This window comes from Caretta caretta, chromosome 4 (genome assembly GCF_965140235.1).
Source record: "Caretta caretta isolate rCarCar2 chromosome 4, rCarCar1.hap1, whole genome shotgun sequence".
NCBI classification, from domain to species: domain Eukaryota; kingdom Metazoa; phylum Chordata; order Testudines; family Cheloniidae; genus Caretta; species Caretta caretta.
Window position 1 is genome coordinate 132,865,903 of NC_134209.1, and position 16,104 is coordinate 132,882,006.

Genomic DNA, 16,104 nt, shown 5'->3' on the forward strand with positions numbered 1-16,104 from the left:
GCCCTAGGAGTACCCCACCGTTTCACGATCACCAGGGGGACTTCAGTTCTCCACAGAATTTCCCAATAGGAATGGTCCTTTAACAGGAATCCATAATTCATCAGGAAGTGTCAGTAACACCAGGCAACAAAGCCTTATGTGCAATTCCAAACTCTATGAGTTGATTTGTGTGGATGGGATTTGTGCGTGATATTGACTACTGAATATGGAAAATGAGGGAAAGGATGCAACTGAGGAAGGGAGTAGGTAATAAATTGGCCCCAGAGGTACCTTCTCATCCTTGGACAGCCAGAGCTTTGCAGTACACACTCCAAACTTGGTCAGTGAGCGTTCTGACACTGGCAGGGACTCTTCCCTGCTCTACGTACAGCAGCAAAAGGACTGCAAGAAACCTTGGGGCCCTAGTGACCTCCAAATCCATGTGGGGCAAACAACCCATGGTAAGGATCTTCTTAGAGCCTGCTAATGTTCAGCCTCCCCTTCTTAGGGGATGCTGCATTCTTCTTAAAGTGATACTGCCCCTAAAAAATTCTCTGGAAGGCTAATAAGGCGGCAGTAACCTAGTTTACTACACCATTCCAGTGTTTCTAAATAGAATGTTTCACCCTCTTTGGAAAAACAAAAGTAAGAAGTGCAGCTAAAAATATTTTCTATCTGAACTTAGGAAAAAACAAACATTTAAAATAAGAAACCACTAGTTCAACTACATACCACAAAACAATGTTGATAAAATATAATCATTACCCCACAGATATATATAAACTATGTTAAAAGCTGTAATATGATGTTGCTGTGATTTAAGAACACCAAAAAGGCTGGCTGCAACTAAAAAGGCTAAGAGAGGATGATAGCTGTTGTTCATTGCAAGGATGAAATTGTAGGTGAAGAACAACAATAACCCCAATACACCTAACAAACATACCTAACAAACAAACTTAGGCCAATTACACCCACCTCCAAACAAAAACAATAAAACAACACAACCCCTGCAAGAGTAAAAATATTGCAGGCAGAAGTCTAGCAGCACAGTGGGCGATGTCAAATTTATTTCACTGCATGTAGCACGTATGATTACCTGCCTCATATGCAGGAGCTGTAGGTGTGCATGTGGTGCAAATTACTCATGTCCCCCAGAGACATAGGCACCAACTTCTCCTGGCGCCGGTGGGTGCTAGACCCCCTCCCTATCCCACCCCAACTCCACCCCTGCCCTGCCCCCATTCCAACCCCTTTCCCAAAGTCCCCGCCCCAACTCCACCCCCTCCTTGCCCCTATTGGACTCCTTCCCCAAATCCCCACCCTGGCCCCACCTCTTCCCCGCTTCCTCCCCTGAGCATGCCGCGTTCCCGATCCTCTCCCCTCCCTCCCAGAGCAATGTTGCAGAGGAACTGGAGGTACCAGTGATATAGGGAAAAGTAGAAAAGATGTCCTGGAGGTCAAATTTTGGTTGGTAGGTAAGAGATTAAAGTCCAGGACCTCCCTGGTAACATTCTGTGAAATGCTTCCAGTTCCATGAGCAGGGCCAGAAAGACAGGCAGAACTCTAAGGTCTCAATGTGTGGATGAGACAATGGTGAAGAGAGGAGGATTTAAAGGTTTATTACAAACTGGGAACCTTTTGGGAAAGGAGGAGCCTATGCAGAAAGGACGGGCTCCACCTAAACCAAAATGGAACCAGTCTGCTGGCATGTAAAATTAAAAAGGTTAAATGGTTAAATTAAAGAGGATTTTTTAAACTAAGGGCTGGGTGAAAGCCAACAGGCACAGAGGACCATATGGTATAGGCAGAGACTTCCCTTATGGATACATTTATTAAAGGGGAAGTCTATATCCTCGTAAAGATAATAGGAAAGAAGTTGGTAAAGTACAAATAGTAGATAGTGAGGAAAAAATCAAACATGAGAGTCCCATTTAAATATAACACTTGAAGGCAAGCAACTGAATATTGACAAACTGTACAAGTGCTTATATACAACTGCTAAAATGGGCAAATTAGAGTGCCTAGTAGTAAATGAGGATAATGATGTAAGAGGCATCACAGGAACTTGGTGAAATGAGGATAATCAACGGGATACAGTAATATCAGTACAAAACATACAAGAATGACAGAGTAGGTCATGCTGGTGTATGTGAAAGAAAGCATAGAGTCAAATACAATAAAAATCTTAAATGAATCAAACTGTACCAAAGAATCACTATGGATAGAAATTCTATGCTTGAACAATAAGAGAACAGTAGTAGGAACATACTACCAACCACTGACCAAGATGGCGACAGTGACTGTGAAATGCTCAGGGAGATTTAAAAGAATAACAGAAAATGCAATAATAAAAGGGAATTTCAACTATCGTCATGTTGACTGGGTAATATCACCTCAGGACGTAGAGATAAAACTTCTAGACACCATAAACGACTGCTTCTTGGAGCATCTTATCCTGGAGAGGCAATTCTTGATTTAGTCCTAAGTGGAGCACAGGATCTAGTCCAAGAGGTGAATACAGCTGAACTGCTCAGGAAGAGCAACCATAATGTAATTAAATTTAACATCACTGAAGGGGGGAAAATGCCAAAGAAACCAAACACAGTAGCATTTAATATAAAAAAGGGGAACTAAACAAAATGAAGAAGGTAGTTAAACGGAAATTAAAAGGAACAGCTGAAAGGCCAAATGGCTGCACGGGGACTATTTAAAAACACCAAAACAGAGGTTCACAATAAATGTATACCCCAAATAAAAAAGCCCCTAGAAGGACCAAAAAATGCCACCATAGCTAAACAGCAGAGTAAAAGAGGCAGAGGCAAAACCACATCCTTTGAAAATCTGTAGTCAAATCCCAGTGATGAAAAGAAAAAGGAGCATAAACTTTGATAAGTCAAGGGTAAAAGTATATTACTCCTGGGGCAATTCTGCGCCATTGCGGAATACAGAATTTTGCAGAATTCCCTGTTTTCCCCGCAGAATTTCCGGCCACCACTAGGGGCCGCTGAACTCTGCAGAGCCCAGCTCGCAGTGAATGGAGTGCCCAGCCTAGCTAGGCTGGAGGCTACACACTCTTTGATCCTCATTCTTCCCCAGATGAGAGAGGGCCTGGGAGATCCAGCCAGCTCTGGCACAGGGTGAGGAAGGGCAGGGCCACACTACACCATGTCCCCCGGTGGAACAGTAAATAAATTGGGGGGAGTAAAGGCTCTAGGGATGCTGGTGTCTGGGCTGTGTTGGGGGGAGCTGGTGTCTGGAGGCTGTGGGAAGGGTGGGCTGGTGTCTGCCCCATGGCTTGGCTCTGCGGGGCAGGGGTGTGCTGGTGTCTGGGGGGTGTCCCATGGCTAGGGTCTGCAGGAGGGTAGGAAGTGCCCCATGGCTTGGCTCTGGAGGGATGGGAGTTCAGGTGTCTGGGCTCTGGGGGCCACACACAGCTCCCTCCAACACCCTGCAACTAGAACTGGGTTGTTGTAAGGGTTTCTTTAACTCTCTACTCCTAGGGGAATCTTTTTTGCTGTTGTCTGTATTGACATACTTGTTGACAAGTATTTTGCAATAAATTATCAAAATAATTTAAACTGGAGTGATTATATTGTGCTATTTTGACAAATAAAATATGCAGAATTTTGGAGAATTTTAAAATATTGTGCACAGAATTTTTAATTTTTTGGTGCAGAATTCCCCACAGGAGTATATAATAAGGCACTTCAAGAAAGAATTTGAAGAACAACTAGCAAAAGACACAAACTAACCAACTTTTTAAAAAGTACATTAGAAGCATGAAACCTGTCCAACAGTCAGTGGCACTACCAAACAATTGAGGTGCTAAAGGAGCACTCAAGGAAAATATGGCCATTGAGGAGAAGCTAAATGAGTTATTTGCATCCATCTTCACTACAGAGGATGTGGTGGAGATTCCCACGCCTGAGCCTTTCTTTTTAGGACACAAATCTAAGGAACTGTCCCAGATTGAGGTGTCAGTAGAGGAGGCTTCAGAACAAACTGATAAATTAAATAGTAATAAGTCAAGAGGACCAGATGGTATTTGTGACATTCTATACCTCAGGGGAGCACCCTGTAACCCCCAAATTCCTCATTTCTATATAACTGTGATATTGCATATAAAGAATGCCATATAAGGTATCAGGGGAAAGGTTATGACCTGCTGAAAGCTATTGTTCTAGCTAAATATGTATATCATCAATGCATATGAAATTATAAGAATTGTGTGGTTTTCACTAAAATATGCTGTGGGAAGTGCCAAGATACTAGCTCTCCAGAGACAATGACAAGGGAAGAGGTAACCAACGCCCCCGGGTGGGTGCTAAACAACCATCAACAGCTGCTGTCCAGCAAAGGAGTTACAATTCAATGACTCACCTGCACAAGGCCACACCAGGGGAACTGCTCAACCTTGTCTGGTGACCCAGCAATGCCCAACAAACATGTCTGGATTTTCATTCTCCAAGCACATGGACTAAGGGTATAAAATAGAACACAGAGGCCCACTGCTTTGCCTTTCTCCTGCCCCACCTATGCTGCAAGCAACAAGGACACTCAGAAGATTGAAAACTCCAACGGAGGAGACTGGCCCAGGTTTAAGGATCAAACCTATATATAAAGGACTGTAATATCCAGTGGGAAGAGAAAAAATTCTTAATCTAGATGTTACCCAGTCTAATAGGGTTGAGAGTTTAGACTGCATGCTTACATTTTATTTTCTTTTGGTAACTAACTCTGACTTTTTGCCCATCACTTATAATCACTTAAAATCTATCTTTTGTAATCAATAAACTTGTTTAACTGTTTATCTTTACCAGTGAGTTTGCCTGAAGTGTTTGGTAAATCTGCTCAGAGAATCTACTTTCCATTGATGAAGTGGTGAACCAATTAATAAATTTGCACTGCTCATCTAGAGCAGTCCAAGACGGTATATTCCTGAGGTACAAGGCTAGGAGCAGGGGGGGATTTGGCTGGTGCCCTTCTCTGTGTGATTCATGAGTGGCTCTGGGAGCATTCATGCAATCTAGCTCGGTGTGGGACTCCACATTCGGTTGTGCTGAGTGACAACAGCTTGCTGCTTGTCACCAGCAAAGCAATGTGAGAGACAATCCAGGTTGGAGAGTTAAGGGGGCACAGCAGTTCCACGGTCCCAGGCTGTGCCCCAGGGATCCCGTCACAATATTCATTCAAGAGTTCTGAAGGAACTCAAATATGACATTGCAGAACAACTAATTGGTATATAACCTATCACTTAAATCAATCTCTGTAACAGATGACTGGAGAGTAGCTAATGTAATGCCATTTAAAAAAAAAAAAAACTCCAGAGGCAATCCTAGCAATTACAGGTCAGTTAGCCTAACTTCAGGACCAGACATACTGGATGAAACTATACTAAAGAACAGAATTGTAAGACATATAGATGAACATGATATGTTTGGGAAGAGTCAACACGCCATTTGCAAAGGGAAATGTCTCCTCACCAATCTATCAGAATTCTTTGAGGGGGCCAACAAGCATGTTAACAAGGGTGGTCCAGTGGATATAGTGTACGTGGACTTTCAGAAAGACTGACAAGACCACCAAAGGCTGTTAAGCAAAGTAGACAGTCATGGGATAAGAGGGAAGATTCTCTCATGGATCAATGACTGGTTAAAAGATAGGAAACAAAGAGTAGGCATAAAGGGTCAGTTTTCAAAATGGAGAGAGGTAAATAGCGGGGTCCCGCAAGGTTCTGTACTGGAATCTGTGGTGTTCAACATATTCCTAAATCATCTGGAAAAGGCAGTGAAGTGTGAGGTGGCAAAGTTTGCAAATGATACTAAATTACTTAAGATAGAGCCAAAGCAGACTACAAAGAGTTACTAAGGGACCTCACAAAACTGAGTAACTGGGCAACAAAATGACAGATGAAATTCAGTGTTGACAAATGCAAAGTAATGCACATTGGAAAACATAATCCCAACTCTACATACAAAATGATGTGGTCTAAATTAGCAGTTATCACTCAAGAAAGAGGAATGAACAGAGGGGAAGCAAACAAAGGGAGTTTGCCTTGAAGCTATCCGAGAAGAGTGCTCTTGAGGTAGGTGCTGCATTGGGGGGGCTGTGTTTTGAGTTAATGGGATAGATATCTGAGTGTTTCTGCTGTGACCATCTGTTTGACTAGTGTGTGACTGGTGCTAGTTGCAGGGACTGCTTGACTACATGTTTGTTTGTTTGTTTGAAAAGTGTGAACAGGGAGTGCTTTGTTCCAGGTAGGCCTTGAGTGGTGGTTGATTGAAGCGTGAAACAGAACATAAGAATGGCCATCCTGGGTCAGACCAAAGGTCCATCTAGCCCAGTATCCTGTCTTCTGACAGTGGCCAATGCCAGGTGCCCTAGAGCGAATGAACAGAACAGGTAATCCTTGAGTGGTCCATTCCCTGTCGCTCATTCCCAGCTTCTGGCAAACCAAAGCTAGGGACACCATCCCTACCCATCCTGGCTAATAGCCATTGATGCACCTATCCTCCATGAATTTATCTAGTTCTTTTTTGAACCATGTTATAGTCTTGGCCTTCACAATGTCCTCTGGCAAAGCGTTGACTCTGTGTTGTGTGAAGAAATACTTCCTTTTGTTTGTTTGAAACCTGCTGCCTATTAATTTCATTTGGTGACCCCTAGTTCTTGTGTTATGAGGAGTAAATAACACTTCCTTATTTACTTTCTCCACACCAGTCATGGTTTAAAAGACCTCAATCATATCCCGCCTTAGTCGTCTCTTTTCCAACCTGAAAAGTCCCAGTCTTAGTCATCTCTCCTCATACAGAAGCCGTTCCATACCCCTAATAATTTTTGTTGCCCTTTTCTGAATATTTTCTAATTCCTTTTTTGAGATGGGGTGACCAGATCTGCACACAGTATTCCAGAAGTGGGCATACCATGGATTTATGTAGAGGCAATATGAATTTTTTTGTCTTAATAATAAGGCTCTATGTTTGTCACGGATTCCATGACTTTCCGTGACCTTGGTGACTTCTGCAGCAGCCTGGTGCAGCTGGCTCGGGAGCCGCCTGAGCAGCTCAGGCAGCCCCTGGGCCAGTCACACTGGCTGCTGCTGGGGCAGTCTTGGGCCCCCCTTACCCCTAGCAGCAAGAGGTTTTTTTGGGGGGGGCGCTCAGGGCTAGGGTGCGGGGCAGTGCTTACCGGGGGATAGGGGGCTCCCAGAAAAGTAACAGGAACTTCCCTCCCTCAGCTGCTAGTTCCATGTGCTGCCTCCACCTGCAGGCACTGCCCCGCAGCTCCCATTGGCCACAGTTCCCAGCCAATAGGAGCTGGGAGTTGGGCCACAAGAACCATCTTAAAATAGTCCCAGAATTGTAAATATTTACAGATTTTATTAAACCAATTCAGATTATTTCAGAAAGGGAATTTTTTAACTATTAATATGAATAACTATTCCAAAACAATTCACCTGAAAGTTCCTTTCTAATCCCAAACACATGCTCAGTCAGTGTCCTTCCAAAATCTGCACAGATTTCTGCAATGGTTTCAGTTAATCTGAAAACATGGGACAAGATTTTTTCCCCAGAAGTATTAATAAATGCCTCTATTTATTTTACTTTCTGCAATCTGTTTCAATGACTGGGATTAAGGTAATTTCAGAGTAGAGTAGGTGTGAATTTACAAATTAAAATTACTTTGCTTTGCACAAACCTCTGATGGAGTTGTGCAGATGGCAACTGTGAGAGTCAGCTAGACAGAAAAATCTGAGATTTGTCTGCTCAGTGCAGAAAATAAACATTCTGTTGTACACGGTCTCCACTAGTTCTCTTGTGGCTTCTCAGTCTGAATTCCTGCCCCCTTACCTATCCCCAAATGGTTTCTGAAAGCAATACTCACAGTCCCTCTCAAAACAGTTTTGGGAGGGCCTTCAGAATTCCTCATTTTATTCCAGTCCCTGCAAGTGCTGCTGGTTCTTTGTTATACCTAACTACTGCCTCCAAGGACTCCATTTCCACTTTGTATACACAATCCTCTTGGCTAGTCACATCTAATTACACACACTCAGGGGTGAAAGTAAATTAAAGGACTTACTGGTACGCTGGAGTCCTGAGCAGGGGGTGTCGCCTCAACCAGAAGAGGCAGGGCCTTAAATCCCCAGGCCCTTTAAATCTTGATTTAAAGGGCCCGGGGCTCCAGCTGCGGTAGTGGAGGCTGGGAGCCCCGGGCCCTTTAAATCACCCCTGAGCTACCAGGTGCAGAGGCGGCTGGGAGCCCCGGGACTCAGGGGCGATTTAAAGGGCCCAGGGCTCCAGCTGCCACTACCGCAGCAGAGCCCCAGGCCCTTTAAATCACTGAGGAGCCCTGGGGGCTCCTGGCTGCCATCGCTACTCTGGGGCTCTGGCAGAGCTTTAAAGGGCCTGGGGCTCCGCTGTGGTAGCAGCTGCCGGAGGCCCGAGCCCTTTAAATCCCTGCCTGAGCCCTGCTGCCCAAGCCCTGGGATAGCGGTGGCAGGGCTCCGGTGGGCACTTAAAGGGCCCCGGGGCTCTAGCTGCTACTACCACCCCAGCCCTTTAAATCACTGCCAGAGCCCCACCACCACTCATCTAGGGCTTCGGCAGCAGGGCTCTGGTGGAGATTTAAAGGGCTGGGGTGGTAGCAGCGGCTGGAACTCCGGAGCTCTGCCGCCGCTACCCCAGGGCTCGGGCAGCAGGGCTCAAGCGGGAATTTAAAGGGTTGGGGCAGTAGCGGCAGCGGCGGCTGGAGCTTCGGGGCCCTTTAAATCCCCGCCGGAGCCCCGCTGCCGCTACCCCGGGGCTTTAAATTGATATCTGGGAAAGCTGGTACCAGTACGGCGCACTGGCTCTTGCCGGTATGCCGTACCAGGGCGTACCGGCTTAGTTTCACCTCTGCACACACTATTACTCAGTCAGATTCATCCTTCAAATTCCCTCCCCAAATACCCCACTGTGACACAAAGGTTCCTTGGCAAAGAGTCCCCTAATCTTTGCAAACAATTCTCACCTCAGACATGACAAACTCACTATACCAAACAAATGTCTTACCGGATATTTATCCATAAAGAGTCACATGTAAGGTGTCAACAGAAAGCTTATAACTTGTTAAAAGTCATAATCATTGTGAGATGTATGTACAGGTAAATTTAAAGACTAATGTATTTATACTGAAAGCGTGCTTTATGGACTTCAGGGGGAAATTAAACACATGGGGTTAATATGTCTCAGTGATGTCACCCTGTCCTGAAATACAAAGACTCAGTTGTTTAGCCTTGCTCAATCCCAAGACTTTCATGGAAAACCATCAGAGACAATTGTAAACAATCAAAACCTCTTAAAATGTAGAAAAGGAACATTACAACGAGGCAGGAGTTTCACCCTGTCTGTGAATAGAAACCAAAGACCGTTTCAATATAACAGAGAGGAGGGGGAAGTCCTCTGAATCCTTTCATTCAGGAGACATCTTGAGTTCTCATGAAAAATTGGTTCCTGGTTCTATGAAGCCAGCCAGCTCTGCAACAGACTGAACTTTGGGGAGGCAGGGAACCTACTTTACTAGGTAAGAAAGGACCGGGTTCATGTTTTATGGTTTTGTTTTGCATTGCAATCATTTGTTTAGAAACTCTCTTGTTTATAACTAAATCATAATTATTTCTTAAATAAACCTACATTTGTTTAATTATAAGTGCTCACAAGTGCTGTGTGGTTTACAAGAGAGGTGATTTAAGGTGGTTTAAGATTTTTTAAAGTACATCAGAAGCACGAAGGCTGCCAGTCAGTGCGCCAGTGGACAATCAAACTGCTAAAGAAGCACTCAAGGAAGACATGGCTGTTGCAGAGAAGCTAAATTAATTCTTTGCATCCATCTTCACTGCAGAGGATGTGGGGAAGAGTCACATACATGAGCCATTCCTTTTAGGAGACACATCTGAGGAACTATCCTAAATTGAAGTGTCAGTTGAGGAGGTTTGGGAACAAATTGATAAATTAAACAGTAATAAGTCACCAGAACCAGATGGTATTCACCCAAACATTCTGAAGGAACTTCTATATGAAACTGCTGTGTTATATAACCATGTTATATAACCTATTGCTTAAATCAATCGCTGTACCAGATCACTGGCAGATAGCTATTGTAACACCAATTTTTAAAAAAGGCTCCAGAGGCCACCTTGGCAATTACAGCTAGTAAGCCTAATTTCAGTACCAGGCAAATTGGTTTAAACTACAGTAAAGAACAGAATTATCAGACGCATAGATGAACACAATAAGTTGGGGGGGAAGATTCAACACGGCTTTAGTAAAGGGAAATCATGCCTCACCAATCGATCAGAATTCGTTGAGGGGGATCAACAAACACGTGAACAAGGGTGATAGTGGATATTGTTTACATGGATTTTCAGAAAGACTTTGACAAAGTTCCTCACCAAAGGCTCTTAAGCAAAGCAGACAGTCATGTGATAAGAGGGAAAGTCCTCTCATGTATCAGTAACTGATTAAAATATAGGTAACAAAGGGTAGGAATAAATGGTCAGTTTTCACAAGAGAGAGCAATAAATAGCAGGATCCCCCAGTATCTGACTGGGACCAGCACTGTTCAATATGATCATAAATGATCTGAAAAAAGAGATAAACAGTGGGGTGGCAAAGTTTGAGGACAATGCTAAATTATTCAAGACAGTTAAGTCCAAAGCAGACTGCAAAGAGTTACAAAGGGATCTCACAAAACTATGTGACTGGGCAAGAAAATAGCAGCTGAAATTCAATGTTGATAAAAGCAAAGTAATGCACACTGAAAAACATAATCCCAACTATAATACTAAATAATGGGGTCTAAATTAACTGTTATCACTCAAGCATGAGATCTTGGAGTCATTGTGGCTACATCTCTGAAAACAACTGCTCAGTGTGCAGCAGCCAAAAAAGGTACCAGAATATTCGGAATCATTAGAAAAGGGATAGATAATACAGAAAAATATCATAATGTCTCTATATTAATCTATGGTACGCCCACACCTTGAATATTGTGTGCAGCTCTGGTTGCCCCATCCCAAAAAATATATATTAGAATTGGAAAAAGTACAGAGAAGGGCAACAAAAAAGATTAGGGGTTTGGAAGAGCTTCCATAGGAGAAGATATTAAAAAGACTGGGACTGTTGAGCGTAGAAAAGAGACAACTAAGGGGGGATATGACAGAGGCCTATAAAATCATGAATGTAAAGAAAGTGAATAAGGAAACATTATTTACCCCTTTACATAGCACACAAACCAGGGTTCATCCAATTACATTAATAGTCAGGAGGTTTAAAACAAACACAAGGAAGTCCTTCTTCACACAACACATAGATGACCTCTGGAACTCATTACTATGGGATGTTGCAAAGGCCAAAATATAACTGGATTAAAAAAAGAATTAGATAAGTTCATGGAGGATAGATCCATCTATGGCTATTAGCCAAGATGGTCAGAGATGCAACCCCATGCTTTGGATGTCCCAAAGCCAACGTTTCTCAAATGCAGCCACCCAGGGGTTTTCGTGTGGCCACAACAGCCTAGTGGACGATGGTGGGGTTGGAGGTCAGAGGCAAAGCATCGGCCCCTCCCACCCACTCCTTTTTGCTCCTGGATATGCCGCCCTACACCGCCTCTGGAGAGAGGTGAGGCACAACTCTGCAGGAGTAAGGCGAGTTCTTGACCCACCTTGTGGGGAGAGGGTTTGGTCAGCAGGTTCCAGCAACGGGACATCAGGAGCCTGGCCATGCAGCCCTGGTCTCCAATCACAGGGCAGTGAGTACTGACCCCTCTGGCTCCAGCCACACAGCCCTGGCCTCCAGCTGTGTGGCAGCAAACACTGGCCCTTAGCTACAGTCCCAAGCTCCTGCCGTGCAGTGGCAGGCACTGGCCCCAGGCACCGATGACCTCCAGCCCCAGCTGCACGGGAGCGGGCTCCACCATGGGGCTTTGGGCACCAATCCCTGGCTCTGGCCACGGAGCCACAGGTGCTGACACCTGGCTCCGGCCATCGAGCTTCAGTTGGCCTCTGGACCCCAGTTCCAGCCGTGTGTTGGCAGGTGCTGGCCCCAGGCTCCAGCTGCACAGCACCAGCGCTGATCCCCTGCCCTAGCTTCACAGCAGCAGGCACTGACCCATGGCTCTGTTCCTGGGCTCTGGCCACATGGTGACAGGAGCTAGCCCCGGGTGCCAACCCCTGGCCCAGGCTGTGCAGCAGCAAGCGCTGGCTCCAGTCACACAGCAGTGGGCAATGACTCCTGGCTCCAGGCACGCAGCCCCGGGTTCCGGCACCCAGCTCCGGGCGGGCTCTGGCCCTGCGGCAGAAGGCACTGGTCCCAGGCGCTGACCCACAACTCCGGCTGCATGTCAATGAGCGCCAAACACACAGTTCCTGGCCCCAGCTCTGGGCTCTGGCCACAGGCACTGAACTATGGCCCTAGCCGCATGGCAGCAGACAACAGGCACTGGCTCTGGACACGCAACAGTGGGACTCATCACCCATCCTCACTGGCTCCCGCTGCCTCCCACACCCCGCATCCATCCCACGCGGACTCTGGCCCCTGCTGCCTCCCCTTTTGGCCTCCCCCGCCCCATCCAGGGCTTAATGGGTCCTGGGGCTTGCTGAGAAAAGTGATATTAACAAACATGCAAGTATCCACTTTTCACAGCAGACTTACTAGCCATCTGTGAAAAGTGATAAATGAGATTAACAAACATACAAGTGTCACTTTTCATAGCCTTCCAGGAAGCTACTAAGTGTGCTGTGATATTAACAACTATACAAATATCATTCCCCAAGTGGGAGGCAGCATTATTTTTGTTATTGAGTCTGCCAAAAAAAAACCCTACAAATATACATTACAATGATTTGCATGTGTATCTGTGCATATTTAATTGTTTTTCCTAAAGTTAATTAAGTATTTTAGGAAACAGTGTCAGTGAGACCCTCAGTAAGAGTTGGTGGCCGCACTCTAAGGCCATCAAAAAATTGGCTGTGAGAACCCCTGCCCTAAGCCTCCAACTCTCAGTAGGTGGGAGTGGACGACAGGGAGTGGATGATCACTTGATAAATTGCCCTGTTCTGTTCATTCCCTCAGAAGCATCTGGTACCAGATACTGTCAGAAGGCGGGAAACTGGGCTAAATGGACCATTGGTCTGACACAGTATGACCAATCTCATGTTATTTAAAACCAGTAAAGTGGGGCACATTGTTCCTTTGGGGCAGAGGATCACAGGGGAATGATTCAAAGTGCCTCATGACCTGGGGTGAATATATTGTCAACCTGCAAGGTGAAGGAAGGGCTGGCATAGCCCTGAGGAGACTGCTTGATTTCCTGAAAGACTGGTGGCCTTGGGGAGCACACACCAAACCAGACACAGGCAATACTCTCTCAGGCTTGAGGCAGAGGGTAACAAGGTGATTCTCAGTCCTGAGTGCCCCCAGAATGGTGACACCCACATCATGCTTTTATCTCCATAAGGGCTAGCATCTGGCTCACTTTGGCTTTTCTGGTTGAAACCAAAGATTAACAGTTTGTTGCATCTAGGAATCCTTTGGGACACTTCTCTGAAAAAAAAAAATAGTAGGCTTGAGTGATCAAAGTTACTCTTTGCCTTTGTCCCAAAATTTCTTAAAAACAGTTATTTTCCTCCAGCCCCTCACAGACACCTATACACACTTATGACATTCAAATATGCTATGAAATGACTATTCGCATTTCAGAGGAACAGCCGTGTTAGTCTGTATTCGCAAAAATAAAAGGAGTACTTGTGGCACCTTAGAGACTAACCAATTTATTTGAGCATGAGCTTTCGTGAGCTACAGCTCACTTCATCAGATGTATACCGTGGAAACTGCAGCAGACTTTATATACACACAGAGAATATGAAACAATACCTCCTCCCACCCCGCTGTCCTGCTGGTAATAGCTTATCTAAAGTGATCAACAGGTGGGCCATTTCCAGCACAAAGCCAGGTTTTCTCACCCTCCACCCCCCCACACAAATTCACTCTCCTGCTGGTGCTAGCCCATCCAAAGTGACAACTCTTTACATAATCAAGTCGGGCTATTTCCTGCATAGATCCAGGTTTTCTCACATCCCCCCCACCCCCATACACACACAAACTCACTCTCCTGCTGGTAATAGCTCATCTAAACTGACCACTCTCCAAGTTTAAATCCAAGTTAAACCAGAACATCTGGGGGGGGAGGGGGGAGGAAAAAACAAGAGGAAACAGGCTACCTTGCATAATGACTTAGCCACTCCCAGTCTCTATTTAAGCCTAAATTAATAGTATCCAATTTGCAAATGAATTCCAATTCAGCAGTTTCTCGCTGGAGTCTGGATTTGAAGTTTTTTTGTTTTAAGATAGCGACCTTCATGTCTGTGATTGCGTGACCAGAGAGATTGAAGTGTTCTCCGACTGGTTTATGAATGTTATAATTCTTGACATCTGATTTGTGTCCATTTATTCTTTTACGTAGAGACTGTCCAGTTTGACCAATGTACATGGCAGAGGGACATCGCTGGCACATGATGGCATATATCACATTGGTGGATGTGCAGGTGAACGAGCCTCTGATAGTGTGGCTGATGTTATTAACCTATCCTAAAGGATGACCCAACACTCTCACAAGTCTTGGGAGACAGGCCAGTCCTTGCCTACAGACAGCCCCGCAACCTGAAGCAAATACTCACCAACAACCACATACCACACAACAGAACCACTAACCCAGGAACTTATCCTTGCAACAAAGCCCGTTGCCAATTGTGCCCACATATCTATTCAGGGGACACCATCACAGGGCCTAATAACATCAGCCACACTATCAGAGGCTCGTTCACCTGCACATCCACCAATGTGATATATGCCATCATGTGCCAGCAATGCCCCTCTGCCATGTACATTGGTCAAACTGGACAGTCTCTACGTAAAAGAATAAATGGACACAAATCAGATGTCAAGAATTATAACATTCATAAACCAGTTGGAGAACACTTCAATCTCTCTGGTCACGCAATCACAGATATGAAGGTCGCTATCTTAAAACAAAAAAACTTCAAATCCAGCGAGACTCCAGCGAGAAACTCCTGAATTGGAATTCATTTGCAAATTGGATACTATTAATTTAGGCTTAAATAGAGACTGGGAGTGGCTAAGTCATTATGCAAGGTAGCCTGTTTCCTCTTGTTTTTTCCTACCCCTCCCCCCAGATGTTCTGGTTTAACTTGGATTTAAACTTGGAGAGTGGTCAGTTTAGATGAGCTATTACCAGCAGGAGAGTGAGTTTGTGTGTGTATGGGGGTGGGGGGGATGTGAGAAAACCTGGATCTATGCAGGAAATAGCCCGTCTTGATTATGTAAAGAGTTGTCACTTTGGATGGGCTAGCACCAGCAGGAGAGTGAATTTGTGTGGGGGGGTGGAGGGTGAGAAAACCTGGCTTTGTGCTGGAAATGGCCCACCTGTTGATCACTTTAGATAAGCTATTACCAGCAGGACAGTGGGGTGGGAGGAGGTATTGTTTCATATTCTCTGTGTGTATATAAAGTCTGCTGCAGTTTCCACGGTATACATCTGATGAAGTGAGCTGTAGCTCACGAAAGCTCATGCTCAAATAAATTGGTTAGTCTCTAAGGTGCCACAAGTACTACTATTCACATTGACTCCTCTCAGCCTTCTTTGTCCATGAGTCAGTATGCTCCAGGACATTTTTACACTGCATTTTATTTCATCCTATTCTAGGACCACTGCTACCATCTGTCAAGGAGCAATTGTAGTTTTGTGCCTCATTTTCTTCCAACAAACAATAAAAATTTTTTTCTTTTATTCTTTAACTGAGTGGGCACCAATGATACTGCCAAGAATGACCTTGAGTGGATCACTGCAGACTACATGGCTCTGGGAATAGGGATAAAGGAGTTTGAGGCGCAAGTGGTGCCTCCCTGTGGAAGGAAAAGGCCCGGTTAGAGACCGTCGAATTGTGGAAGTCAACAAATGGCTACGCACGTGGTGTCAGAGAGAAGGCTTTGGATTCTTTGACCATGGGATGGTGTTCCAAGAAGGAGGAGTGCTAGGCAGAGACAGGCTCAACCTAACGAAGAGAGG

The 16,104-nt window shown here is 45.1% G+C and overlaps 1 protein-coding gene across 10 annotated transcripts in view; it reads right to left on the bottom strand.

The window, feature by feature from the left end:
- Positions 1–16,104, bottom strand: part of RGS12 (regulator of G protein signaling 12) — a 197,369-nt gene that overhangs the window by 68,432 nt on the left and 112,833 nt on the right. The gene's annotated exons all lie outside the window — the stretch shown is intronic.